The sequence below is a fragment of the Pan troglodytes genome, chromosome 15 (genome assembly GCF_028858775.2).
Source record: "Pan troglodytes isolate AG18354 chromosome 15, NHGRI_mPanTro3-v2.0_pri, whole genome shotgun sequence".
Taxonomy (NCBI): domain Eukaryota; kingdom Metazoa; phylum Chordata; class Mammalia; order Primates; family Hominidae; genus Pan; species Pan troglodytes.
In genome coordinates this window covers 32,579,047-32,606,916 of record NC_072413.2, presented here as the reverse complement: position 1 = coordinate 32,606,916, position 27,870 = coordinate 32,579,047, and the positions used below count along the sequence as shown (strand labels likewise).

The 27,870-nt window shown below is 41.9% G+C and overlaps 1 long non-coding RNA gene and 1 other non-coding gene across 3 annotated transcripts in view; both read left to right on the top strand.

Moving 5' to 3' along the window:
* The first annotated feature begins 298 nt into the window (after positions 1 to 298).
* LOC104001998 (uncharacterized) overlaps positions 299 to 27,870 on the top strand; it is a 405,779-nt gene continuing 378,207 nt past the window's right edge. The window contains exons 1-2 of one of the 2 annotated variants that reach the window (XR_008539202.2): positions 299 to 15,728; positions 16,931 to 17,008. This is a non-coding gene — a long non-coding RNA (uncharacterized LOC104001998). Of the gene's footprint in view, positions 17,009 to 27,870 lie in introns of both variants that reach the window. The other variant, XR_010150903.1, reaches the window with a different exon arrangement.
* LOC112205526 (U6 spliceosomal RNA) lies at positions 25,769 to 25,875 on the top strand. The gene has a single exon (XR_002939465.3). It is a non-coding gene; the product is annotated as a U6 spliceosomal RNA (small nuclear RNA).

Here is a 27,870-nt window from a genome sequence, read left to right as displayed (position 1 = left end):
GAGTCCAGATCAGTTGTCCCACAGGACAGCCTATACCCTGGATCATAGTTAGATTTAAACCTGCTATTTTCAGTAGTTTACCAGTAAGTGATGTTTGTACCTCCCACTGTGTCACATCAAAGAGAATCTAATGTTAGGAGCCCATCCCTTTTATAGTGAGACTTTTGACTATCATATCAGAAATTGTCCAGATTATTGGATCTTACAAATCAGACATATATGAGTATATATATATATATATATATATATATATATATATATATATATATATGTATGTATTTTTTTGGTGGTCCTGGTCTTTTGTAAAAAATGATACATGTTCTGAGTATTTCACCTTTAAAGTATGGCTTAATGAAAGCCAACTTTGGAGCTATTTATTCAGATTGTTTTTTCTTGGTTTTATGTTCCCATGGAAACCTGTATAGCAAATAGGTTGTTCTGAGTGAGGCCTGGCCTGGTTCAGTTAAATCCAAAGGCTTCAGTCAATCTGGTTCACTGAAATGACTAATTTTCTGTCTCCCTAACCATTATCCCCTACAATTCTGATAGATAAACCAGTGTTTAAGGGGCAGACAGAGAGGAGTTGCCTACTGAGAAGACTGAGAAGCAGCAGCCAGAGAGAGAAAAGGTGAATTGGGAGCAAGGGAATGTCTATATCAATCAGGACTCATTGGTGGCAAATAACAGAAGCCAGTGCAAACCGACTGAAGGAAAGAAAGGAATGTCTTACACAGATACAGGAGTAGTCAGATATGCAGATATAGGCATGTAACTGGAATTTGTGGCTAGAACATTTTGGGAAATCCAATAACTTCATTTTTCTTCTCTATTCCAAAATACTTGGGAAGTCACTGGTTGGTCTTGCTTGGTGAGGCCCAGCCCTGGGTGGTCAGCCCTGGCAGGAAGCGGGAGGGCTGCAAGTACAAAAACAGGGTGGTTGGGGGCCAAACTGGGTTTTAAGGGCATTTCCTAGAAAAGAAGACATTGTTGGCCAGGCTCTAAGAGGGATTTATCACAGTGATGTCAAGACACTGAGGAAAAGAGTTTCAGGATATGGGATGGGTTGCTGTGATATACAGCAGGAGGTCAAATGAGAGGGGAAAAATACTCCTTGGATTTGGCATTTGGACTGTCAATGGTAACTTTAGCAGGATTGCTTTTAGTGGAGTGAGGGCAGGGGATTCAGGAGAGAGTGAGAAGAAAGGGGCACAAAGATCTGTGTCCTAGAAGCTTGCTTTGAAAGGAAAGAGAGATGTCCACTAGCAGCTAAGGTTTAAGGTGGAAGAGACTTTTGCTAAGGCAGGGATTCTTTACCTGGGCTCCAGGGCTCTGGGAATCTCTCAAGCCTTTGGAAATAGCATGTAAATTTACCTGCTTCTCAAAGAGATTTGTGATCCACACATACTAAGAACCACCGTGCTAAAGGAATGGTGGCAATAGAAAGGGAGAAGTGAAGGAAATGGGAGAGGTGATAGACAGCTTGAGGAGGGGGCCAGAGTAGGAGCCAGAACACAAGAAGGATGACCTTTGTTGGGAAGAGGATGGTTGGTTTATTTCTTCTTCTGAGGGGTGTGGGGGCTGGGAGGGAGGATATGAAATTCAGGGCAGGTGCAGATGTGTTTGTAGGTAGGGTGGTAGGGAACTGTGAGATTCATTCCTGATAGATTTCATTGCTTTCTCTTTTGTTTTTGGTCCAGCTTGGCCTCGCAGCAGGCTAGAATAGCTCTTCCTACAGATAGTTGGTCAAGAGATGGTCATAATCTGTTTTTTTACTTAGGCTTATCATTGGGTTTTCTGTCTCCATGATCACTCTTGACTGATGTGCCTTGTCGCTTGAGCCTGACATCCATGGTGAGTTAGAACCTGAGCTATGCTGAGCTCTCCTTCTACCTTATCCTGGAAGACCTTCTACAGTTCCCTCACTACTCCTTGTCTGTGAAGCTGACGGTATTAACAATTAATTGCACCTTTTCCCTTTCCCTAAAGGGAAGCGGCATGCAGGGATTTCCCCCAGTTTGGGGCTTCCTGTATTGGACTCTCCTGGCGGATTGTGAGTCAGTAGGCATGAATCAAGAGAGTAGGTGCTTGTATGGGTGGACGTTCATTGGAGTTAACTGATTCACAGTGAGTGACCTTTGTTTCTTAAATGATCTTGATCCAGAAGGTAGGAAAGTATGTCCTCTGGATATAAAATCTGAACTTCTCTTCTCATGGAATAATCTCAGCTCAGTCTTTTAGGTTTTTCATGCCTTAATTTCACCATCGGCAAAATCAAATAATATTTTCCACTTATGTTAATGGAGTACTATGTCTCTTGACATTTCTGAGAGGTATCATGAGAACAAACTGTTTAACGTATTATTGTTAAAGAAAAAGCTGGAAACCCTTATAAGCCACTCCTCTGATCTGAATGTTCTAGCTGCCATTGTGGAAGAACCGGTTTCTGAAAGAAAAGCTTAGTGACATTCTTTAGGAAATCTTACTTATGGGACAGTACTCATATGCCAGAAAGAGTGCACTTATTTTTAATTTAAAGCCTTTTTTTTTTTTTTTTGGAGATAGGGTCTCACTCTGTCACCCAGGCTAGAGTTCAGTGACATGATCATGGCTTACTGCAGCCTTGACCTCCTGGGCTTAAGCCATCCTTCTGCCTCAGCCTCCTTACTCACTTGTCATCATACCAGGCTAATTTTTTTTTCATTTTTAGTAGAGACAAGGACTCACAGTGTTGCCTAGGTTGGTCTTGAACTCTTGGGCTAAAGTGATCTTCCTGCCTTGGCCTCCCAAAGTGCTGGGCTTTCAGGCATGAGCCACCACACCTGCCCCATAATGGCATTTTTGACGTAAAGACATGTATCTTTCTGCTTTTGATTTTCACAGATTCTTGAAGCTGGTATCCTTTCTATACTACTAAGATTCCCTTTAAGAATAATTTAATAGTAATAAATCAGCAATCATTAAGCTACCTGGGACTTACCTGTACTTTTAAAAAATGTTGCATTCAATTTATTATTTTTTATTTTTTGACATAGAATCTCGCCCTGTCACCCAGGCTGGAGTGCAGTGGCGCCATCATGGCTGACTGCAGCCTCAACCTCCTTGGGCTCAAGCAATCCTCCCATGTCAGCCTCCTGTGTAGCTGAGACTACAGGCTCATGCCATCATGCCCAGCTAATTTTTGTATTTTTTGTAGAAATTGGGTATTGCTGTGTTGCCCAGGCTGGTCTTGATCTTCTGGGCTCAAGTGATCCACCCACCTGGGCCACCCAAAGTGCTGGGATTACAGGCATGAGCCACCATGCCTGGCCAATTTATTCTTTAAAATTTTTTTAATTTTAAAAAATTGTGGTAAAATTACATAACATGAAACTTACCATTTTAAAGTATACAGTTCAGTGCCATTAAGTATATCACATTGTTGCACAACTATCACCACGATCCATGTCCATGATTAGCTGAACTTCTTTAGAAATAAAAGTAAATGATCTGTTTGTTGGCTTCAGTGACTTCATCTGCTGGGGATCTGTAAAAAGGTGGTAGGCTGAGTAACTCCTCATTCCTTTTTTTTTTTTTTTGAGATGGAGTCTCCCTCTGCCACCCAGGCTGGAGTGCAGTGGCGCGATCTTAGCTCACTGCAACCTCCACCTCCCAGGTTCAAGAGGTTATCCTGCCTTAGCCTCCCAAGTAGGTGGGATTACAGGTGTATGACACCATGCCTGACTAATTTTTGTATTTTTAGAGGAGATGGGGTTTCACCATGTTGGCCAGGTTGGTCTCGAACTCCTGACCGCAGGTGATCTACCTGCCTTGGCCTCCCTAAGTGCTGGGATTACAGGTATGAGCCTCTGTGCCTGGTCTCATTCCTTAGAAACCTCTTACTTTTGAGGAATGGTTCCGAAATGAAATTCAAAGATGTGAAGAACAAGATGTCCTCATTAATGACGGATGTTGTCGGGGTCCACAGTAGTTTAGGATTCCTATTCCAGCTCAACTTGCAGGTTTGGACAGCTGTCCTTTGCGGACAAGATTAAGTGATTTTAATTTGGAGGGCAGAGGAGAGTTTCCAGCTTTCTGTAACTTCTGCAGGAGTTCCAGCTTCTGTAACTTCTAAGCTCTACAGAAGAGGGCTCAGAAGAGCTTAGTAACAATGGTGGTAGCAATATCTTAAGGCTCAAATTAGCTGGCCTCAGCATTGGGGAAGCAGGAGGAGGGAGCAAGAAGGTGGCTGTGAGGGAATGAAGTGGCACAGGATCTGTCCTCAGGGAAGAAGAAGGGTGCTGTCCCAGCCTGCTGACAGGAGGGAAGAGAGATCACACTCATGGAGTTGAAATCAGTTCAACATCCTGTTGGTAACATCTCCTTTTTTCCCCATACAGTCTAAGAAATGCAGTTAGCTGGGGTTGGGATGGTTAAGTTTGAGTATTAGAACTCTGGTGCTCCTCAACTCTTTCCCTATGATTCAGTCTTTCTCTGGCATCATATGAAAGAAAAATATCTTCTCCACAATGATTTGCTCAATCCCTGCTCCCTAAAGACCTGCTTGTTCTAAGTGTGGCCTCATCCATACTCACCTGATTTTATCAAAGTATGTTGATGACAGGTGTTAGAAATTTCACAATTTACAGCTGCAACAACAGAAAATACTGTACCAAAGGCCAACACAGAGAGGATCCAGGAATTCCCTTGGCTGGATTAAATGTCTTTTTTGCAAGACAGAGTTGTTTTTCCCTTTGATGTGGGTATGAAAGCTTGCTCTATGTGTTTGTGGAGGTAAGTTGCTGTGGTGTTGGTCAGTGGCTCTCCCAGGGATAAAAAAGGGTTTCCTTCTCATTAAATTAAGGAGGCCTCTGCAAATGAGGTCTGAAGATTCTGGACTTGACAAAACCCAGCATTGCCCTGTTGTCCAGAGAGTGCCAGCATAGCCTGCCCCTGGGACACCTCTCTCCTTAGCTGGCCATTCACTGCTTCTGTGATATTGTGTCGGATGAGGCCACCCTCTTCCCCATTTGTAAGCTCCTCTCTGTAGCATGGGAAGCCTGGAGGTGGAATGGAGAACGTGACCTCCTTGTTCATCATTCACACTGATTCATGAGAAACATGGAAGGAAACATATTTGAAACCGTAGTAGTGAAATATTTAGAGAGAGCAAAAAATTGGTTGGTGGGTTGACTAATATGTCTGTTAGTCTGTTTCTGTCTCTTCCCTCTTCCTCTTTCCTCTCTCTGTGTCTCTTTCCGTGTGTGTGTGTGTGTGTGTGTGTGTGTGTGTGTGTATTTGTGTGTCTGACTCTTCAGTCTCTCTCTCTTGCTGTATTTGTCTTTCTCTCTCTGTCTCATGTCTTTCTATGTGTGTCTTGGTATGTTTGTCTCTTTGTATCTTGTTTCTCTGAGATCCTACTGTGTGCCATGTCCTACCTGGAGGCTAAGTGTCTAAAAGCAATTGACACATTGTCAGTAATCATGGTAACAACAGTAACTAGCAATATTGCTATTTCTTAGCATTTAAGAACTTTGTCCACATTATTGCATTTAATCCTCACAACAGCTCCATGTGATGGTTACAACGTTATCCATTTCACAGACAAGAAGACTGTAGTTCATCTAAGTTTATAACTTGCCGTAATTCATGTAGCTTACAAGGACTTAGGTCTGTATGACCCTGGAACCCATATTCTTTTTTTTTTTTTTTTTGAGACGGAGTTTTGCTCTTGTTGCCCAGGTTGGAGTGCAATGGTGCAATCTCAGCTCACCACAACCTCCGCCTCCTGGGTTAAAGCAGTTCTCCTGCCTCAGCCTCCCAAGTAGCTGGGATTACCGGCATGCACCACCACATCTGGTTAATTTTGTATTTTTAGTAGAGATGGGGTTTCTCCATGTTGGTCAGGCTGGTCTTGAACTCCCGACCTCAGATGATCTGCCTGCCTCGGCCTCCCACAGTGCTGGGATGACAGGTGTGAGCCACCATGCCCAGCCAGAACCCATACTCTTTGCTGTTGCCTTTTAGTGCCCTTTAGCTGGTAACTTGAGCTCCTAGGGACTTGAGGCTTCCTATAGGAATGTTTTATGATATCTATTTGATTCTAGAATATTAATTTGTTCCAGGTCTAGGAAGCAATGTACAGCTGTGAAATTTATTTATTTATTTATTTATTTATTTTTTGAGACCAAGTCTTGCGCTGTCACCCAGGCCTGAGTGCAGTGGCACAATGTTGGCTTGCTGTCTCCCAGGTTCAAGCAATTCTCTTGCCTCCTGAGTAGCTGGGACTACATGTGTACAACACCACACCTGGTTAATTTTTGTATTTTTAGTGGAGACGGGGTTTCACCACGTTGAGCAGGCTGGTCTCGAACTCCTGACCTCAGGTGATCCACCCGCCTCGGCCTCCCAAAGTGCTGGGATTACAGGCATAAGCTACCGCGCCCAGTCGTAGCTATGAAATTTAATTGAGAGAGAGAGTGTGTGTGTGTGTGTGTGAGAGAGAGAGAGAGAGAGAGTGAGAGAAACAGAGAGACTTAGAGGCAAAAATAAAAATTAGCTAGAAAGAGACAGACAGACAGACGTGAGACAGAAAGGGAGATACAGTAAGAGAACCTGAGGGAAAGACAGAGACAGACAAATGCACAGACTAACAGACATACCAGCCAATCCACCCATCAAGTCACTTGCTCTTTCTCAATTTTCTTTCACTAGTAAGGGTCTAGTATAATGTTTCCTTACATATTTCTTACGAATCAACACGAATGTGAACAATGGTGTCCAGTATTATTTTGTGCTGTGGGGAATATAAAATATTAGCAAGAATTTGGCAACTCTAAAGTACAGAGAAACCTAAATAAAGGCTTTTGTTTGTGCCTAACAGTAGACTATTACAAAACAATTATTTAAATGTCTTACATACTTAACATAAGTAATCAAGCATAGGCTTTGGAGTTGGGCTTATGAAATTCATATTCCAGCTTCATTTATTAGTGTAATTTTAAGTAAGTTATTGAAGTCTGAGTCTCCGTTTTCTGATCTGTGAAATGGCAATAATAATGGTACCTATTTTGTGGAGTCCTTGGGAGTTTTTAAAGAGATGATGTTGGCTGGGCGCGGTGGCTCATGCCTGTAATCCCAGCACTTTGGGGGGCCAAGGCAGGTGGAATACCTGAGGTCAGGAGTTCGAGACCAGCCTGGCCAACATGGTGAAACCCCGTCTGGTAGAATATAAAAATTAGCCGGGCATGGTGGTGCATGCTTGTAATCCCAGCCACTCGGGAGGCTGAGGCAGGAGAATCACTTGAATCCGGGAGGTGGAGGCTGCAGTGAGTGTAGATTGAGCCATTGCACTCCAGCCCGGGCAACAGAGCGAGACTCCATAACAAAAAACAAATAAAAACAAAACAACAACAACAACAACAACAGCAACAGAGATGATGTCCAACAGTGTTTGACACAACTAATTTAGCCATTTTTATTTTATCACTAGTGCTGACAAGTATAACGTAATTTAAAAATTAACTGAATAAACGTATCTGCTCTTAATAAGTAGTAGCTGCATTGTCCTACTTGTAGAACTCAGATGCCTAGTTTTAGGGAGCACTGTCCTCAGTGCAAGCACTGTGGTGACCTGGACTCTGCTGCCCTGACACGTACAGTTTGCTTATCAAGCAACTATTACCCTGGCACCTACCATTTCTGAGCCTTAGGAAAGCCCTATTTACAATGCCACTTAAGGAATGTGCTCTCTCCCTTGAGTTCTTATGCAAGATCTTTTTTGAATGCTTAAAGAGAGAATAATAATAATAATAATAATAATAATGATAAGAAGAAAAAGAAGAAGAGGAAGAAAGAAAAAGGAAGAAGGAGGAGGAGAGGAGGAGGAGGAGAGCAAATCAGTAAATCACTTAAGTAAAATTTGCCCTGCAAAGAAGTTAGGGCATCTTGGTCCTATCTTGTTCTCCCCCTCACCAAATTGGTGCCACTTCCTGAACACACTGGGTGCTTTCACATACTGGTGCATTTGCTGGCATGGTTCTGCCTGGCCTGGATGCCCTTCCCTTCATTTCTCAACACTTCCCCCGTCAAAAGCCAAGGAACTCCGTTGTGTAGCTTTCTCCAACACCCACAGATGGAATTAATACTTCCCTCTTCTGTAGACCCACACCACTCTGGAAACACCCCTATCATGCAGTTTATTATAGTCCGCCTAATTAGAAGCATGGTGTTTGTCCACTCTGGTTGACCATGAGCTCCTTGCAGACTGGCAGTATTTTATCTTCTTTGTAGTCTTAACAGGTGGGGCAGAGCCTCTGATGATTCTGGGGGAAAAGAGTGAAATCACCTTTTGCTGTTTGTCATGTTCTAAAGCTTCCTTTCCTTTGCTAAATACTTACCAGGAGAGCCCTACCATCATGGCTTAAGCATTGTCCCACAGCAAGGGACTAACCAGGGCAGGGAGGTAGATAGTTTTGTATTTCATATATGGCTTGTATTGTGCCATGAGAATATTTGCAGGCTTGTTACTTTGAAGTGCCTCTGTCAGAGACTAGAGGAAGCCTGATTCTCAAGCCCAAATGAGATAGAAAACTTGTCATTGATACCATAACTGCCAGTCTTCTTGGATATCATAGGCGAGGCAGGTCAGCTCAAGAGAGAAGTGCTTCCTGGTGGTGTTTGCCATGCCTGATTGTGGATAAAACCAGTATAACCCAGCATTTTCTACACTTGTTTGAATGCACGAAATCTAGTGGGCAAAGATTGAGAAAGGCAGCCTTTAATTGGTGGGTGTGGTGTAAGGTTGATTGAGTGTGGTGGAGTTGTGAGTAGACTTGCCTGCAGAGAAGTAAAACAGATGGAAATTCCATGGCCTCGTAAGTGAGTTTTTATCTCTATTTAAAATCTTTCTCATTTCTTCAACTTACGGTTATGAAATATTTCAAACACACAGAAAAGTCGAAAGATTATTATGGTGTAATCCCATATGCCCTCCACATAAATTTCACAATTGTTAATATTTTGCAATACTTGCTTTATTTTTCTCTCTGTACTTTGGTTTTCTTTTTTTTGTGCCATTTGAAAGCAAATTATGTACACATGATGACACAACACTTTTCGACATTCAGCATTTCATCCCTTAAGAATACAGATATTTATCTACAGAAACAAAATGTCATTATCCCTGCTAAGAAAATTAACTATCTAAAATCAACTAAATATTTAAATTTCCGGTCGGGCATGGTGGCTCACACCTGTAATCTCAGCACTTTAGGAAGATTGCTCGAGCCTAGGTGTTCAAGGCCAGTCTGGGCAATATAGTAAAATGACGTCTCTTAAAAAAAAAAAAAAAAAAAAGGCAAGAGTGGTGGTGCATGTCTATAGGCCTAGCTACTCAGGAGGCTGAGGTGGGAGGATCACTTGAGTCCAGGAGGTTGAAGCTGCAGTGAGCTATGATGACACCACTCACGGCACCCCAGCTTAGATGACAGAACGAGACCCTGTCTCAGAAAAACAAACAAACAAACAAACTGCATTAATTCCTCCAAAATGTCTTTGTAGCTGTTTCTCTCAAATTAATGCGTACATTACATTTTAAAACTTCATTTTAACATAGAATGTTTTATCCCTCTTTTTTTCCCTCCATGACATTGACCTTTTGAAGAATCCAGGCTCGCAGCCTTATAGAATGTCCCACATTCTAGATTGTGTTTTCTCTTGATGTTAACCTGTTCCTCCTTCCCAGTAAGTTTTAACCCGGGCTGTACATTAGAATTCCTTGTCTTGATTAATTGGCCTTACAAAGAAGCAGTAATAAATTGGTCCACTCTGTTCTCACTGGGGGTTTTAAATACAAAACTAAAAACTTAGAAATTTCATATAAATGTTTGAGTGCTGCTCTAATCCAGTTAAATCAGAAGCCCTTGGGATGCAGCCCAGTTGGCCCTACTTTCAAAAATCTCCAGGTGGCTCTAATATGAGGTCAGAAGTAAGAACCACTGCTCTATCTCCTGTATATTCTTTAAACTAGAAGTTAGATTCAAGTATACGTTTTTGTTCAGAATATCTTAACTGTACATTACAATCATGTGGGAAGCTTTAAAAAATACTGATGCTTGGCAACTCCGGCCCCCGCCCCTGCCCAAGTAGATTCTGCTGTAGTTAGCATTAGGAGTTTGAAAAGCTCCTCGGGTGATTCTAATGCAATTAAGAAGCGCTACTGCCTTAGATTAGGTTCTTGAATTTGCATCATATCAGGAAGCATGTAATGCCACAGTGTTCCATTTTTTGTGATGTGAAATTCAATCACTGGATTAAAGTGGTCACCACCATACCTCTCCATTTCAAAGGTACAGTTGCTCTTCTTTGTTTATTTTATATATTTTTTGAGATGGAGTCTTGCTCTATCACCCAGGCTGGAGTGCAGTGGCGTGATCTCAGCTCACTGAAACCTCTGCCTCCCGGGTTCAAGAAATTCTTCTGCCTCAGTCTCCCAAGTAGCTGGGACTACAGGCATGCGCCACCATGCCCAGCTAATTTTTGAATTTTTAGTAGAGACGGGGTTTCACCATGTTGGCCAGGCTGGTCTCGAACTCCTAACCTTGTGATCCGCCCACCTTGGCCTCCCAAAGTGCTGGGATTACAGGCATGAGCCACTGTGCCTGGCCCAGTTTCTCTTCTTTGTAAAAGTAAGTGGTCCCTGGGATGGTACTTTGGTACTCTAGGGATAGCCCGTATGCTAACAAGTTTTCATCCAAAGGTTTTGGCTTCCACTGGTGATTGTTACATGAATCAATGATTATATCAGGGGTTACAAAATGGTGATCTTCGAATTTTGTCATTTCTTTTACATTTATGAGTGTCTTACTTTTGTAAAGAAGAGCTGTCCTGTTTATCCTCCCCACTCCCTGCCCTGGGATTCACGTATCTTCATTAATAAACAGCTACCATCATTATCCTTTTTGACGTTAAATTGTATCCAATTTGGCCAGTGGGAAACCCTTCAAGTTGGCTATTTATTTATTGAGATGGAGTGTCACTTTGTTGCCCAGGCTGGAGTGCTGTGGTGCGATCTTGGCTCACTGCAACCTCCGCCTCCTGGGTCCAAGCAATTCTTCTGCCTCAGCCTCCTGAGTAGCTGGGATTACAGGTGCCTGCCACTGTGCCTGGCTAATTTTTGTATTTTTAGTAGAGACGGTGTTTCACCATGTTGGCCAGGCTGGTCTCGACCTCCTGACCTCAGGTGATCTGCCCACCTTGGCCTCCCAAAGTGCCGGGATTACATGCATCAGCCACTGTGCCCAGCCTACAAGTTGGCTTTTTAAAAAGTAAATGATTTTTACATTGAAATATAACATATAGATAAATGCACAAAAAATCAAGTCTGTAGTTCAAAAAATGTTCATAAAGCAAACACATGAATAGCTAGCTCCTAGATCAAGAAACAAAACATTACCAGGAGCCTGAAGCCCCAATCACACCCTCTTCCTATCACTTTTGTCCCCACACCAGTAACCACCAGCTTTACTTCTAAAGCTATTGATCAGTTTGCCTGTTTTGGAATTTTGTGTCAATGGAATCATATCACATGTACGCTTTTCTGTCTGGCTCCTTTGCACGTCTGTATGCTCATGAGATTCACTCTTGTGTGTGCAGCTGCAGTTCTTTGTTTTTCATTGCTCCTGCCATTTATTTATTCATTCTAGTGTAGGTGGACATTAAGGATGATTCCAGGTTTTGACTATTATGTGCCCCTATGAACATTCTGGTACTTGGGGTCAACACATTTTTTTGGGTGAGGGGAATGGGGGTAGAAGTGGAATTCCTTGCTCATAGGGTATGTTTACTTTGGTAGAGGTCGCCACACAGTTTTCCTCCTGTTTTCTTTTGATATAACCCCCTTGGTCCTTACGTACTTCTTTTACTTTCTGGCAGAAGATGTCCTTGGCTCATCTTTTGTGTTCTCTGCCCGAGCCCTGGAACCAGCCATTTCTCTGAGGATTTCTCGTCCTTTTGAATAGGGAACTGTATTTAAAAGCCGAGGTGTGGGTACTATTTGTGCTCAGCACTACTGGGATCTCATTGCTCTTAGTTCCTTTTAGTGGACAAAGCTCAGAAATACACAATCATGTGTTTGAACAGAGAGTTCCAATTTCAACTTTACAGAGTTGTTTTTTCCCTTCTTAACTCTGTTTTATGTTATCTATCATCTAATTTCTCTTATGTTGAAAATCTTTGTTCCTAATAACATCAATATATTTTATTTGCTTTCTTCTACATTTTCATAAAACAGTTTTGAAGTCACAATACTAATACTACTGACAATATTATGTGAGTAAAATAATATATGAATATGCGTAAGCTTCAGATTTCTTTGCGGTTCTTTTTGTCTCTTGTGAGCAACTTCGATACTAAGTTAAATGGCTTAAACTAATGTGGAGAATGAGGAATTTATCTAGCGGTTCAAGAAGTGAGGGTGTTCTGCTGAGAATGTAGACTGTGTGCCTTCTAGATGATTGCAGCTGTTGAGCTCCCACTGTGGGCTTTTTTTCCCTCTTTTTTTTTTTTTTTTTTGAGATAAAGTCTTGCTCTGCCCCCCACGCGGGAGTGCAATGGCACAATCTCAGCTCACTGCAACCTCCGCCTCCCGGGTTCAAGTGATTCTCCTGCCTCAGCCTCCTGAGTAGCTGGGATTACAGGTGCCTGCCATCACGCCCAGCTAATTTTTTTTTTTTTTGTATTTTTAGTAGAAATGGGGTTTCACCATGTTGGCCACGCTGGTCTCGAACTCCTGACCTCAAGTGATCCACCCACCTTGGCCTCCCAAAGTGCTGGGATTACAGGCGTGAGCCACCGTGCCCGGCCTTTTTTTCCTTTCTTTAACTCCCTTTCTGAAGGTTTTCAGGGTTTCCAGTGAGATGAGGTGCACAGCTGGGGGCAGTATGTCCTTCTCTCACTTGGAGGTTCTCTGGTCAACATCCTCCCTTCACTCTGATCGTGATGGTTAATTTTATGTATCAAGTTGACTGAATTATTGTGCTCAGCTATTTGCAAATCTAGATGTTGCTGTGCAGGTATTTTAAAAATAGGTGACTAACATTTAAATCAGCGGACTTTGGGGAAAGCCGATTGCCCTCCACAATATGGGTGGGTCTCACTGAGTCAGCGGAAGGCATTAAAAGACTCAGGTCCCTTGAAGAGGAAGGAATTCTGCCTCCAGATCGCTGTCAGACTTAAGACATCAACTTATTGCTGGACTCGCCAGCCTAACTCGTGGATTTCAGACTTATCAGCTCTCATGATTGTGTGAGCCAATTTCTTAAATTAATCTCTGTCTCCCTACTTCCCCCACCCTATTGGTTCTGTTCCTATGGAGAACCGTGATGATGACACTGGTTATCTCAAACCTGATAACAAATGTTTGGGGATCTCTGCTATGTGCCCCAGTAGTGGCATCATGGTGAGAAGCAGACTGTAGTCATCCAGGAAGGAAAGGAACAGAGTGGGATGATAAAGGGCCCCGTTAAGGGAGTGGATGCAAGAAATGATGTGTAAGAACCTATCTCCCCTCCCACTCTGAACTTGGCTAACATGGTTACCAGCAAACAGCAGGTATGATCCTTGTTTGATTTGGAACCAGGGTGTCCTCCTGGGCTAGGAGCAGCTTAGTGTGCCCTGCTTTGATGAGAGGAAAAGGCTCTCTATGACTCTCACACACCTCCTGGGGCCCTTGACTTACAGTTCCTGTCAACTGCTCTCATGTGGGACAGGCTGTGCACACCACACCTGGTGTGGCTCACTTTCGGGAAGTGCTTCCCCTTGGCAGTGGGAGAAGGCAGAGCAGAATCTAATTGCTTTCATTGCTTAATGGGTAAAGACCAAGCTGTTTGTTATAAGAGGGTGTATAGGATTTTCTCCAGTTCTTCCTTCCTAATTTCTCTTTCACCTTACTCCTCCCCAGGAGCAGACTTTGGTAAAATTGTGGAAAACATAGACATAATGAATATAATAATGTACTGAACTTATGCTATGAGCCAGTGAGTATAAGTAATGGAAAACTTTATTTCTGAGGACACTCGATTCTGGGATCAAAAGGCTACTCCAGTGATTCCCAGGAAGGTTCTGCTACTGCCATTCCAGGGAGGAGTTGGGACCTTGGGAAGTAGACAGGAGAGGGGAAAGGACCAGGGTGGAGGAAGAGAAGAGAGATCAGAATGCAAAGTGACCCCAGGTATCAAGGGACTGGATGGGAAAAAGCTGCAATGTTTTACACAACCTTCTAAATGCATCTGTAAACATCTTTTAGCAAGATTCCCCTCAGTAATTGACTGAACCCACATACCCTCCTACAGACATAACCAAGGGGTGACATAGATCACCAGTCTAGAGGAAAGCTGCCACAGTCTTGCAGGGGGTTGAAATCAGGCTTGTTTGCTCTGTTTAGTTTGGGTTTGGCAGAGTTGCACAGAGGAGGAGCACGGCATCTACTCATGAAGCTGATGGTCAGGTTCCCAGACCATTGCACGTTAGAAACTCGGTGAAATTAAATTGGCATCTCTTGGGTGAGGCCCAAGCAAGGGTATTGTTTAGGTCCTCAGATGATTGTAATGTGCACTCTGAATCCCTGCCATCACCAACTCATAGAGGACATGCTCTACAGCTACAGCCCAGAGGCCATGATAGAGAGACAAATGTGTTGTAATCATGAATGTCATTTTGTCCTTGCAGAATTAATGGGATGTTGTGGTTTATGTTATTAGGCACTGGTAATAAAGAAATTTGTGGTAATCATAGTGATTGGCTAGATAAGGCATTGTGAAATAAGGGAATGAGGATGTGATGGATGGTGAGAGAATTAGGGTAAAAATTCATGAATCTGAGAGCACAACAAAGATCTCAGAGGAAAGTGAGAAGGGAAGTTAAGGATTTAGCTAAAAAGTTAAAACAGTCTGGGTGTGGTGACTCACGCCTGTAATCCCAGCACTTTGGGAGGCCAAGGTGGGCAGATCATCTGAAGTCAGGAGTTTGAGACCAGCCTGACCAACATGGAGAAACCCCATCTCTACTAAAAATACAAAATTAGCTGGGCATGGTGGCACATGCCTGTAATCTCAGCTACTCGGGAGGCTGAGGCAGGAGAATCACTTGAACCTGGGAGGCGGAGGTTGCGGTGAGCCAAGATTGCACCGTTGCACCCCAGCCCGGGCAACAAGAGTGAAACTCCATCTTAGAAAAAAAAAAAAAAAAAGTTAAAACAACACAAACAACTGGAACTATGTAGGGCAGTTAAGTGTGCCAGGACTTTGGCAAGAAGACAGGAACTCCCTCCTGTCCCCAAATAATGATGTTTGGGAACTTGGAGTGGTGGTGGTTTACACCCTGCTCACTGTGATGGAAAGGCTGAGAAGGGCAGTTTGGGCAGAACAGTGAGCAGGGAGCAATGCACAGATGGGCACAATAGGATTCAAGAAGTCAGGAAATGTGCAGCAATGGAAGGCTTATGGAGGACTGGCCTCCTTGACTAAGACAAAATGCTATATTCTGCAAGTTTTTGCAGTTTATTCATTTACCGATCCAGCTACTATTTATTGGAAGGTGACTCTACACTGAGTACTAGGCAGTGAGCTCCTTCCGGACCAGCCCCTGGTCTTGCTCATTCTGTGGATACAGCACATCTGAGAAGGGCTGTGACTGTGCTGCTCCCATCACACTAGCTGCTGCTGGGATGCTTCACTGCCTCTCTGAGTTCAAGGGTGAGTTTTTTTGTAGTCTCTTCTCTCCTCTGCATGGCTCTTGTGCAGCTGGTGGGAGTAGTTGTAGTGATGTCCTCTTAGCTGAGGTCATAGCAGTGATGAATGAAACAAGAAGGCCAGTTTGTTAATTTCCTATGAAGCAACAAGAACTATAAATGCCAAAAGGACTGGATGCCTGAATCCTCCTGCTGATCCTTCCTTCCCTGTATGTATGCCATGCTTGAAAAGCTGAACTATAATTGGGAAGTTGTTTGGTGAGCCAGAGGCTAGAACAGGAATAGCTGGTTATGAGTCCAATCTTTAATAGCATTGGATAAAGATGTATCTATCTTCAGGACAGTGACAAAACTGCATTGGGCCACATACTTTTCCCCGAGGCCTATCCTGGGTTGGTCACTGCCTGCATTGACTCTGACTTTCTTTTTAGGCTTTTCAGGCTATGTAATCTGTTTCCAGTTGGCCTGTTCTTTCCTCATGCAAATTAATGTATTTAACCAGATTATAGCTTTGTTTTGAAGGCCTGGGCCATTCTGACATTTTTGTAGGATGACATATTCCTGTTCTGATTCATTATGTTTTGATTTATCTTTTAATTCTCAGAAGACAGCTTGGTCTTATTTCCAGATTTCTGGATGATGCTTTCTTGCAGCACTCAAATCACTGACAATGCTTTAAATATGAAAACTTTAATATTAATATTCATATCCAGTGATGTAATATATCATTTTATTGAAAGTGCACATGTTCAGAAAGACTGTATATTTATGATTTATACCCTGCTTGCTGCCTAAACAGATTTGAGACAACTTATAGCCCAGGGAAATATTATAAATATGAACAACTTGTATGGCATGAGCTCTGGCCACTCAGAATAGATGTGCATCAGAAATAACTATTGTCCATACCAGTGCCTACCAGCTGAATATCAGCCCTCCTTTGAGATGTTAGAGTATCTATAAAGCAGCACCACTGTGGCTAACCCAGAGAGAAACAGTGAGGACAACACAAATTTTGGGGGAGCTCTCATGGGTATGAGGGCACCTCCTTTCCTTTTCTACCTTTTCTTTCCTGGTATCATGGCAGCTCCAGCTGATGAAGAACATATTCCTTTGGTTTACAAAATACTCATGTTTCATCAAAGCAAAGAAGCCATTGGTTGTAAATACACCATTATTTTTTATTTTTTTAAAATTTTTATACAGATGGGAGTCTCTCTATGTTGGCCAAGGTTGGTCTTGAAATCCTGGCTTCAAGCAATCCTCCTGCCTAGGACTTTCAAGGTACACCATTATTTTGTGTTCCACTAAGAAAGAAAAGGTTATTTCTAATTAAATTATAACATACTAGCAATTATAAGACAATCCCAACTTCTAATATGTTGAAATGAAATATAGACATATCTATAAATATCTTAGATTAGATGAAATAAGGTATACCATCTCTCAGAACAATGGTGTCTATCCCTGCTTTTAAGTTACTTTCCTTGTCCAAAAACAAAAAAACAAAACAGAACAAAACAAAAAACCCTTACCATTGATAGGCAAAAAGAAGTGTTCTTGCACAAGGACAGAGAACAATGCCTAAGAATGCCTGACTTTTCTGGAAAATTACCATATACCAATCTATTTCTCTTAGGGAAATTTCCAGTATACACAGATTTACCTCCTTATATTTTTTTGTCCCAGAACTTCATTTCTGGCATAGGAAAGTAAATCATTCTTGTTGGGAAGAATCAGAAAGCGGGACCTACGAACTGGGAATAGGAAAGGAAGGTAAAGCACATGGCAGAGTAGAATATAATAGTTACTAGCAATGGAACACTGGGAACCGTGTCCGTTTGACTTTTCCTTGTGATATCTCATTATTCTGTACAACTGCTCTGTGAGAACTGTGCTGCTATTGCCCTCCTCTGAGAGATCTGGACGTTGAGAGGTTAAGTAACTTGCCTGAGGTCATATAAGTGGTAAGTGGCTCAGCTGGGATTCAAATACAATTGACTTCTTGCTTTAGCCAGGCCTAACTCATGTTTTAATCCATTCAAATGAGTTTAAAATTTTCTTTTAATTGTGCTAAAGTAAACATAACATAAAATGTACCATCCTAATCATTTTTGAGTGTACAGTTCAGTAGTGCCAAGCCCATTCACACTGCTGTACAGCCAGTCTCCAGAACTCTTTTCATCTTTCAAAAGTGAAACTCTGTCCCCATTAAACAACCACTCCCCTTGCTCCCAGCCCCAGCCCCTGGCACCCACCGTTCCACTTTCTGTCTTTATGAATTTGACTACTCCAGGTTGCTCATATAAGTGGAACCGTATAGTCTTTTGTGGCTGACTCATTATATTTAGCATAATGTCCTCAAGGTTCATTCATATTGTAGCATGTGTCAGAAGAGTTTTTAATTTCATTGACTATTTTTCCTTGTCAGTCTATTTGATTATTTTCCAGATGTTTCTATTTTTTTTTCCTCATGGTGTTTTCTTTTTTATCCGTGGTGTTTATTCTTAATTTCTTTAATATTTAAGAATATTCATCATACAGCATGGTGACTGTAGTTAATGTATGTATGGAATTCTTAAATTGCTAAGAGAGTAGATTTCAAGTGTTCTTGCAAAAAATGATGTTTGTGAGTTAATGCGTATGTTAATTAGCTCAATTTAGCCATTCCACAATGTATATATATTTCAAAACAACATGTTGTATGCAATAAATATATAAAATTTTATTTGTCAATTAAAAAATTAAAAAGGGCTGGATATGGTGGCTCATGCCTGTAATCCCAACACTTTGGGAGGCTGAGATGGGAGGACAGTTAGAGACCAGCCTGGGCAACATAGCAAGACCTCTGTGTTTGTCCCTTTTGTGTTTCTGTAAAGGAATACCTGAGGCTGGGTAATTTATGAAGAAAAGGCCAGGTGCGGTGGCTCACACCTGTAATCCTAGCACTATGGGAGGCCGAGGTGGGCGAACCACTTGAGGTCAGGAGTTTGAGACCAGCCTGGCCAACATGGTGAAACCCCGTCTTTACTAAAAGTACAAAAATCAGCTGGGTGTGTGGAGTATGCCTGTAATCCCAGCTACTCAGGAGGCTGAGACAGTAGAATCGTTTGAACCCAGGAGGCAGAGGTTGCACCACTGCACTTCAGCCTGGGTGACAGAGTGAAACTCCGTCTTCAGAAAGGAAGGGGAGCTGACAAGTCACACGGTGAGAGAGCAGGGAGACTCCAGAGCCTTGAACAAGGAGATCTCAAGTGAACTCATTACTACAGGGAGGGCACCGAGCCATTCGTGAGATATCCACTCCCATGACTAAATACCTCCTGCTAGGCCCCACTTCCACCACTGGGGATTGCATTTCAACATGAGATTTGGAGGGGACAAACATCCAAACTATATCAATCCTGTCTCTGACAAAACATTTTTAAAAAAGTAGCCGTGTGTGGTGGCACATGCCTATAGTCTCAGCTACTTGGGAGGCTGAGGTGGGAGGATTGCTTGAGCCCGCAAGTTTGAGGTTGCAGTAAGCTAGGATCACACCATTGAAACAGCCTTTCCAAAATATAACTGAGGAAATTATGACAGTGAAAGAAATCAGACCTAACTGAATCTATCTTGCTTCTAACCCTTAAGCTGTCCTTCCTTGTTCATTCCTGAGCATAGGCCAAACTAACTTTGGGAAGGAATTCAGTTCACGGTTTGACTCTGAAACAAAATTAGTAACAGCCCTTTCCTGAAAAGACCCCCTTTTTGCCCGGGGTCCAGTCTGCCTTTGCAGGACTAACAAATTAGCTACAAGATTAGAAATTACAATTTAGGGGTCATGTAGCCTCCGGCTCCAAGAGTCTGAACCTCTCCAAATTGCTCTTGGGGAAAACATCACTATTGTAAAACCCAAGATCAGTGCTTGAGAATTTTGCAGACCCTGCACTCGATGGATCAGCAGACACCACCCAGATCAAAAATCTGGCTCAACCAGTTCTTCCATCGCACCCAGGAACAGAAGACATTAAGAAAACCTCACTTAGACCCCCTGTGGTTCCATCTCCAACCTGACCAATCCCCACCTCCCAAGCCCCTACCCACCAAATTATCTTTAAAAACTCTGATCCCCAGCTGGGCGTGGTGGCTCACACCTATAATCCCAGCACTTTGGGAGGCCGAGGCGGGCGGATCACGAGGTCAGGAGAACGAGACCATCCTGGTTAACACGGTGAAACCCCGTCTCTACTAAAAACACAAAAAATTAGCCAGGCGTGGTGTTGGGTGCCTGTAATCCCAGCTACTCAGGAGGCTGAGGCAGGAGAATGGTGTGAACCCGGGAGGCGGAACTTGCAGTGAGCCGAGATCACGCCACTGTACTCCATCCAGCCTGGGTGACAGAGTGAGACTCCGTCTCAAAAAAACCAAAAAAACAAAAAATCAAAACTCTGATCCCCGAATGCTCTGGGAGACTGATTTGAGTGATAATAAAATTCCAGTCTTCCACATAGCCGGCTCTGTGTGAATTACTCTTTCTCCATTGCCATTCCCCTGTCTTGATAAATTGGTTCTGTCTAGGCAGCGGTCAAGGTGAACCCATCCGGCAGTTATACCACTGCACTCCATCCTGGGTGACAGAGACAGAGCCTTTCTATACATAAATAAATAAACAAATATGTAAAATAAATAAATATAATTATATATCTAAAACATTGAAGAATCTACTTATCATAGTGTTTCGGATTCTATTACCTAGTTTGTTGTCTAGGCTGACTCTTGTTCATGGTGTATTAGTTCTATGTATGTTTTATTATTACTTTATTATTAACTGTAAGTTCTTCTTTGTAGGGATTTTTTGTGTCTGTGAATTTCAAGCGCTCTGGATTGAGAAAGATTCTGTCAGTTGTGGATTTCTGTTTGTTATTTTTAGGTACTGTGAGGAAATCACCAGCCCAGGAACAATATTTATGTTTATTTCTTGGCTTGAGGATTCCTGTGTCCCATGTGTATATACATTTAGGTATTTAGATTTCAAATCTACACATGGCTTAGCTTCAACTCCTCCTCATTGTGGCCCAAGACTTTGGTCTCCTAGTTTGATGTTTATTCCTTCTCTTTATCTTTCTTCCCTGCCCCTACATAATATAGGCCCTCAGCTTTCACACTTTTGTTCTTGCGAACTCAGTTGAGTATCTATGCTAGTCTGTTTTGTGTTGCTATAAAGGATTACCCGAGGCTGGGCAATTTATAAGGAAAAAGGTTTATTTTGCTTACAATTCTGAGGCTGGAAGCTTCAAGATGGGGCATCTGCATCTGGTGAGGGCCTCAGGCTGCTTGCACTTATGCAAGAAGGCAGAAGGGGAGCTGGCATGTGTAGAGACCACATGGCAGGAGAGGAAGCTAGAGAGAGATAGGGGAGGTGCCAGGCTCTTTCTAAACCAGCTCTGTGGGAACTAATAGAGTGTGAACTCACTCATCCCTGAGGGAAGGCACTAATATATTCATGAAGGGCCTGCCCCCATGACTCAAATACCTCCCATTGGGCCCTACCTTCCAATACTGCCACATTGGGGCCCACCTTCCAATACCGCCACATTGGGGATTCAGTTTCAACACAAGATTTGGTAGGAACAAACATCTAAGCCATAGGCATATCTAATAAAACAATGTTGTTGTTGTTGTTGTTATATTTTATCTAACATTTCCAGATTTTTTTTTGTCCTGTTACCAGATCTAGAAGTTTCATCTTGTACAAACTTTGAGGAAGAAAAAAGTTTGAAATGTTTTTTAGCAAAACTTAGATGTCAAATGGAAAAATAATTGCACAATAACTGTCATTATTAATTTAAGATAGTGAACTGCATTTAGTAATTCTCATTATCCAGTGTCTTCTTTACTGTTTTATTTTAGTGAAGAGAAATAATATGAGAAACAGCTTTTATAACTTCTTCCATGACTTTATCCCCTATGTTTTCCCCATGAGATCTCAACTCTCCTAGTTCTTCTGCCTTGAGGGTAGCTTCCAGACTTGTTTGGTTTCCTCCTGTAGCCAGGCTGTGGCTGAGAAACAGCTATGGCTTTTGCGCTTCATATCCCTCCAGATGGGTGAATCACACAAGCAGATGGTATCATTCTGGAAAAGGCTCCAGTGTGAACAGGCCCATTGTTCATTTGGGTCCTGCTTACAGCAACAGGCAGATATGACAACCAAGCAACCTGGGAGGTAAAATGAGAGGCCTTTAGCCCCTCAGTTCCATAAAATTGATCTCTCCTTCCTCAACTCAGTGCAGACAAGAAGGATGACAGAAAAGAGAGTTGATTCTGAGCTAAAAATCTAATTTTGGCCTTTCTGTTTTTTCTATGGTCTGAAATGGCTTCTGATACCTAAATCCTGAACCTAGTTTTTTATTTTTTTATTTTTTAGGATTATTCTCCCTGTTCTCTTTGACCATTATTCACCTCTGTCACTAGCAGTTTCCTTTGCTGAGCCTCCTTTTCCTCTTTTCTGTACAAAAGCCAAGGCTATTATATGAAATCTTAAAAGATCCAGTATGGGGATTTAATACAGCAATTGTTTAACTGCAGCAACAGTAATTTGGGTCAGGCTTGTTGCTTTCTGATAGTCTGAATTAATGTTGAGATGGAGCTAGGTGAACCTGGAGAGAGGGATAATTGATATGTCCTTTAAATGAGTGTTTTCCAACCACTTTTACCCAGCGTTTGTAACACTTATGCTGTAGCACACATAGAGCACAGACAGGGTTGCGCTTCACTCTGTTGAGAATTGCTGCCTTTCACATTTAGATATTGTTCAATCAAGTTTAGCCTAAAGCTGCCTCCTTCCATATTTTAAGTTTGGCCTAAAGGTTTCTCCATATACAGTGAACTCTAACCTAAATGGGTGTGTAAACAGACTATAACCTACTCTTGAGCCAGTCACCAAGTTTTGGCCAATCAAAAGGATCCAACTGTTCAAATGGTGTTCAAATAAGGCAGACCCTGAGCTGTGACCAATCTGGCTATTTCTGTACCTCACTTCCACTTTCTGTACATTTTTCCTTTTCCTGTCCATAAATCTTCTTCCACCATGTGGCTGTGCTGGAGTCTCTGAATCTACTCTGGCTCAGGAGGCTGCTTGATTTGTGAATCATTCTTTACTCAATTAAACTCTGTTAAATTTAATTTGGCTAAGAATTTTCTTTTAACAGATGACATCAGAAGTGGGATCTGAAGTAGAGCTTCCAGTGACCCCCAGGAATGCTGCGTGACTAATCGAGGTACCCACCGGGCTCATTGTGTCCATTGCTCTCTTGCGGCAACTGGGGATCATCATAAGTTCTCTCTTGGATTCCAAAGCTCCATGGATTTGTGTTTTGAGCTCTCTGAGTTCTCTGAGCAATTTTGTGATCCAAACTGGGTTTGGAAGTCATGACAGAAACTGGACTGGATCCAGGATTAGACTGGATCTAATAATTAATTGGTTTGGATCTAGTTAGAGGCTTTTTTTTTTTTTTTTTTTTTGAGATGGAGTTTTGCTCTGTTGCCCAAACTGGAGTGCAATGGTGTGATCTTGGCTCACTGCAGACTCCACCTCCCGGGTTCAAGTGATTCTCTTGCCTCAGCCTCCTGAGTAGCTGGGATTACAGGCATGCGCCACCATGTCCTGCTAATTTTGTATTTTTACTAGAGATGGGGTTTTACCATGTTGGTCAGGCTGGTCTCAAACTCCTGACCTCAGATGATCCGCCTACCTCAGCCTCCCAAAGTGCTGGGATCATCGGCGTGAGCCACCACGCCTGGTGAGGCTTCTTATATCTGAGTCAGAAAGAAACCTGTAGTAAATGGCAATACTGCAGGGGGTATAAACTTTTGGAAATTTGCAGGGATTTTTGTGTTCTATTCCTTTTGTGTCTTTTTCTTGCGGGCTTAGGTAGGAAAAAAAATCATTGGCTAAGTTGATCAAGGGGATCTGAGAGCCAAAGCCAATATTTGAGGTAAAATGGGATCCTTAATTTCTGAAGAACCGAATACCTTCCAGCTTATACATACATACGTATTAGGCCCTGGAAGCAGTGAAGGCTTACAGAAATGGTGAAATCTCACTATGGATAATTTAAAGGTGCAGTGGAACATTCCAGATAAACAAGACTGCACTTGAAGAAGTGTACTTGAAAGTGAGGGCTCCCAAATTAGTCTCATCTATTGCCTATTGATGTGCAGAAACTTGTACAAAGATTTCAGTATTTTTATTTAATCTAATTTGCCCTTAAGATTTTTCTTTGCCTTTGCCTTGGTAAATCCCTGAGCAAAGGCAAAGAAAAAGCTTAAGTGACTAATTGATAAGAAAAATTAAATCTGTCAACTTTTTGGCTTAGTTACTATCCTGCCCTGAAGGTGAAAAAGCTATTGGAGATAAAGTGTTTATAAAAGGTAGGCCCTCAGGTAAAATAGGCTTGCCTCTCTTTCAGATCTGTTCATGCTGAGTCCAGGCATAGAGAGCACTTTCTTTGTCCTGTTCCTTAACAGACTCTACTCTGAACTCGGCGATTTTAGCTAAGAAACAATAGCTAAGTTAAAAAGAACACCTGTCAAACAAAAATACACTTTTCTGGGCTGGGTGCCGTGGCTCATGCCTGTAATTCCAATGCTTTAGGAGGCTGAGGCAGGTGGATCACCTGAGGTCAGGAGTTTGAGACTAGCCTGGCCAACATGGTAAAACCCTGTCTCTACTAAAAATACAAAAATTAGCTGGGTGTGGTGGCACACACATGTAGTCCCAGCTACTTGGGAGCCCTGAACCTCCTTTTGTTGATACTCCTGGATTTATTCTGAGCTGGTGGGTTTTTTTTTCCTCCTCCTAGGAAGTGGTTGTTTAGGATCCCAATTCTAGTTTGGAGGAGTATGCTAAAGGGTCTTCTTCATTGCCTTTTTCTAAAGACAAGGAGAACAATCCACTTTTGGGTACCCCATTTCATTTCTAGTTTGAAGGTACATTCTAAAGGGTCTTTTCCATTGGTTTTTCTCCCAAAATTCATCTCAGTTGGCTTGTATGTGCGTTTGCATGAGGAACTGAATTGTTGTTTTACTAGAAAAATGAGAGACTGAGTTTCCTCAGCTCCAAAGAGAAAGGGTGTTTTGCTCCTCCCAGCTGAAAGGTGCTCCTAGGTGACTGGGGCCCGAGTGAGAGTGTCTGGGGGTTGATCCCCTGCAATGTGCAGCAGCCCTACAGGGAATCCCCAACAAAATTCGTTTAAAAGGCTCATCCAGGAAATGCATACAGGAGCTCAGTTACTCTGTTTTGAGCCTTCTCAAAGGTGCTAGACCTCCAGCGAGAAACTGAGACACATAATAAGGCAGAAATAACTCAGTGGTGATACACTGTGGGGTCCCACCCACAATCAGCACACTTCAATCCACTACACTAAACCCTAGGCCACAACTCAGTTTGTCATTTTGAGGAAAAACAAAGTAGGAAACATAATCTAAGAGTTGGGAAAAACAAGGAGAATGACCCCCTTTTGGGTGCCCCATTGGTTTTATGGCACTTGTACTTGAAAGTGTTTCAAAATTGACACATTGCGGTCTTTTTGTGCACATTTACATGAAGAAAAAATTCAGGGCCCCAAGGTCGACCTGCAACTATAAAGTTCCTAAGTTCTCTGTCACCTCTCTGTTCTCTTTTCTGCCTTTTTTAAGTCAGCTGTTACTTTCCTACTGATATATAATTCACTGTTTGCATCCAATTGTTTTTTTTTTTCATTTTTGTTTTTGCAAACAGGGAGTTTGTATTACTATCTCATGGCTAGAGTTCTGAAGTAAAAGCTGTAGGATCTTTGTATGAGCGTGTGTGTGTCTGTGTGTGTGTGTTTATGTGTATGTACACATATTTTGTTATGTGTTTTTGGCCATAAGATACAAAATTTTGGCTGAAGTTAAAGTGTGCTCGTAGAATTAAACAATAAACCCAAATGCTTTTCAAGTTCATGTGACTTTAGTAAAATCTTTAATAAATAGGATGGCTTTAAAATTATTGGTAAAATAATATTAGAAATGTCTTAAGAAGTGCTCGCTTCGGCAGCACATATACTAAAATTGGAATGATACAGAGAAGATTAGCATGGCCCCTGCGCAAGGATGACACGCAAATTCGTGAAGCGTTCCATATTTTTTAGAAAGCTGAAACTGGATCCCTTCCTTACACCTTATACAAAAATCAATTCAAGATGGATTAAAGATTTAAATGTTAGACCTAAAACCATAAAAACCCTAGAAGAAAACCTAGGCACTACCATTCAGGACATAGGCGTGGGCAAGGACTTCATGTCCAAAACACCAAAAGCAATGGCAACAAAAGCCAAAATTGACAAATGGGATCTAATTAAACTAAGGAGCTTCTGCACAGCAAAAGAAACTACCATCAGAGTGAACAGGCAACCTACAGAATGGGAGAAAATTTTCGCAACCTACTCATCTGACAAAGGGCTAATATCCAGAATCTAGAATGAACTCAAACAAATTTACAAGAAAAAAACAAACAACCCCATCAACAAGTGGGCGAAGGACATGAACAGACACTTCTCAAAAGAAGACATTTATGCAGCCAAAAAACACATGAAAAAATGCTCGTCATCATTGGCCATCAGAGAAATGCAAATCAAAACCACTATGAGATATCATCTCACACCAGTTAGAATGGCAATCATTTAAAAGTCAGGAAACAACAGGCGCTGGAGAGGATGTGGAGAAATAGGAACACTTTTACACTGTTGGTGGGACTGTAAACTAGTTCAACCATTGTGGAAGTCAGTGTGGCGATTCCTCAGGGATCTAGAACTAGAAATACCATTTGACCCAGCCATCCCATTACTGGGTATATACCCAAAGGACTATAAATCATGCTGCTATAAAGACACATGCACACGTATGTTTATTGCGGCATTATTCACAATAGCAAAGACTTGGAATCAACCCAAATGTCCAACAATGATAGACTGGATTAAGAAAATGTGGCACATATACACCATGGAATACTATGCAGCCATAAAAAATGATGAGTTCATGTCCTTTGTAGGGACATGGATGAAACTGGAAACCATCATCCTCAGTAAACTATCACAAGAACAAAAAACCAAACACCGCATATTCTCACTCATAGGTGGGAATTGAACAATGAGATCACATGGACACAGGAAGGGGAATATCACACTCTGGGGACTGTGGTGGGGAGGGGGGAGGGGGGAGGGATAGCACTGGGAGATATACCTAATGCTAGATGACGAGTTAGTGGGTGCAGCGCACCAGCATGGCACATGTATATATATGTAACTAACCTGCACAGTGTGCACATGTACCCTAAAACTTAAAGTATAATAAAAAATTAAGAAAAAAAAAACAAAAAAAGAAATGTCTTAAGAATTATCAGTATTTTTCTTTTATTGAGCAAGCAGCTTCATATTTATCCCTGCAGAATACTATAAGGTGTCAAAATTTACCATAAGGGATATAAAATCATAAACCCAGCCCAAAACAGAATCATCTTTGCTTGTGTAATTTTTGATAAATAAGACGTTCAATATTGTTCACTTAGTGAAAACAGCTAAATCCTAAGTTACTGGTAAAATACCTATGATTTAACCTTATGTTTCCTACTCAGGTAAACACCTAAATTCATAGACTATAAAAATGGTTAACAGGGCAATAACTTTAAATGGTGACTATCACAGTTTTCATGAATATTTTAGGTAAACTATTAAGAAGGTGCCTTGCTTGACCTTCACCATCTGCCATGATTGTAAGTTTACTGAGGCCTCCCTAGCCATGCTGAACTGTGAGTCAATTAAACCTCTTTCTTTTATTTATTTATTTTTTTGTGTTTCACACAGACCTTATTTGTTAAGCAGAGTTTATTGTATTTAATCCATTATAAAATTTGAAAAATTGTAGGAAAGCAGCAGACTTGAATTGAGCAATTCTAACAAGGAATAATTCTGGCCCCATGGCAAAACTGATCAGTTTTAAAACAAAGTAAAGTTCACATCGGTTAGGGGGACAAAAAAATGACACTGCTGTACAAACTTCATTTAAAATTACATGTCTAACATGTTTCAAATGCAGTGTGCTCATGAGGGTTTTTCTGAAGTCTTGCCTGGTCTCTGCTTAAAGAG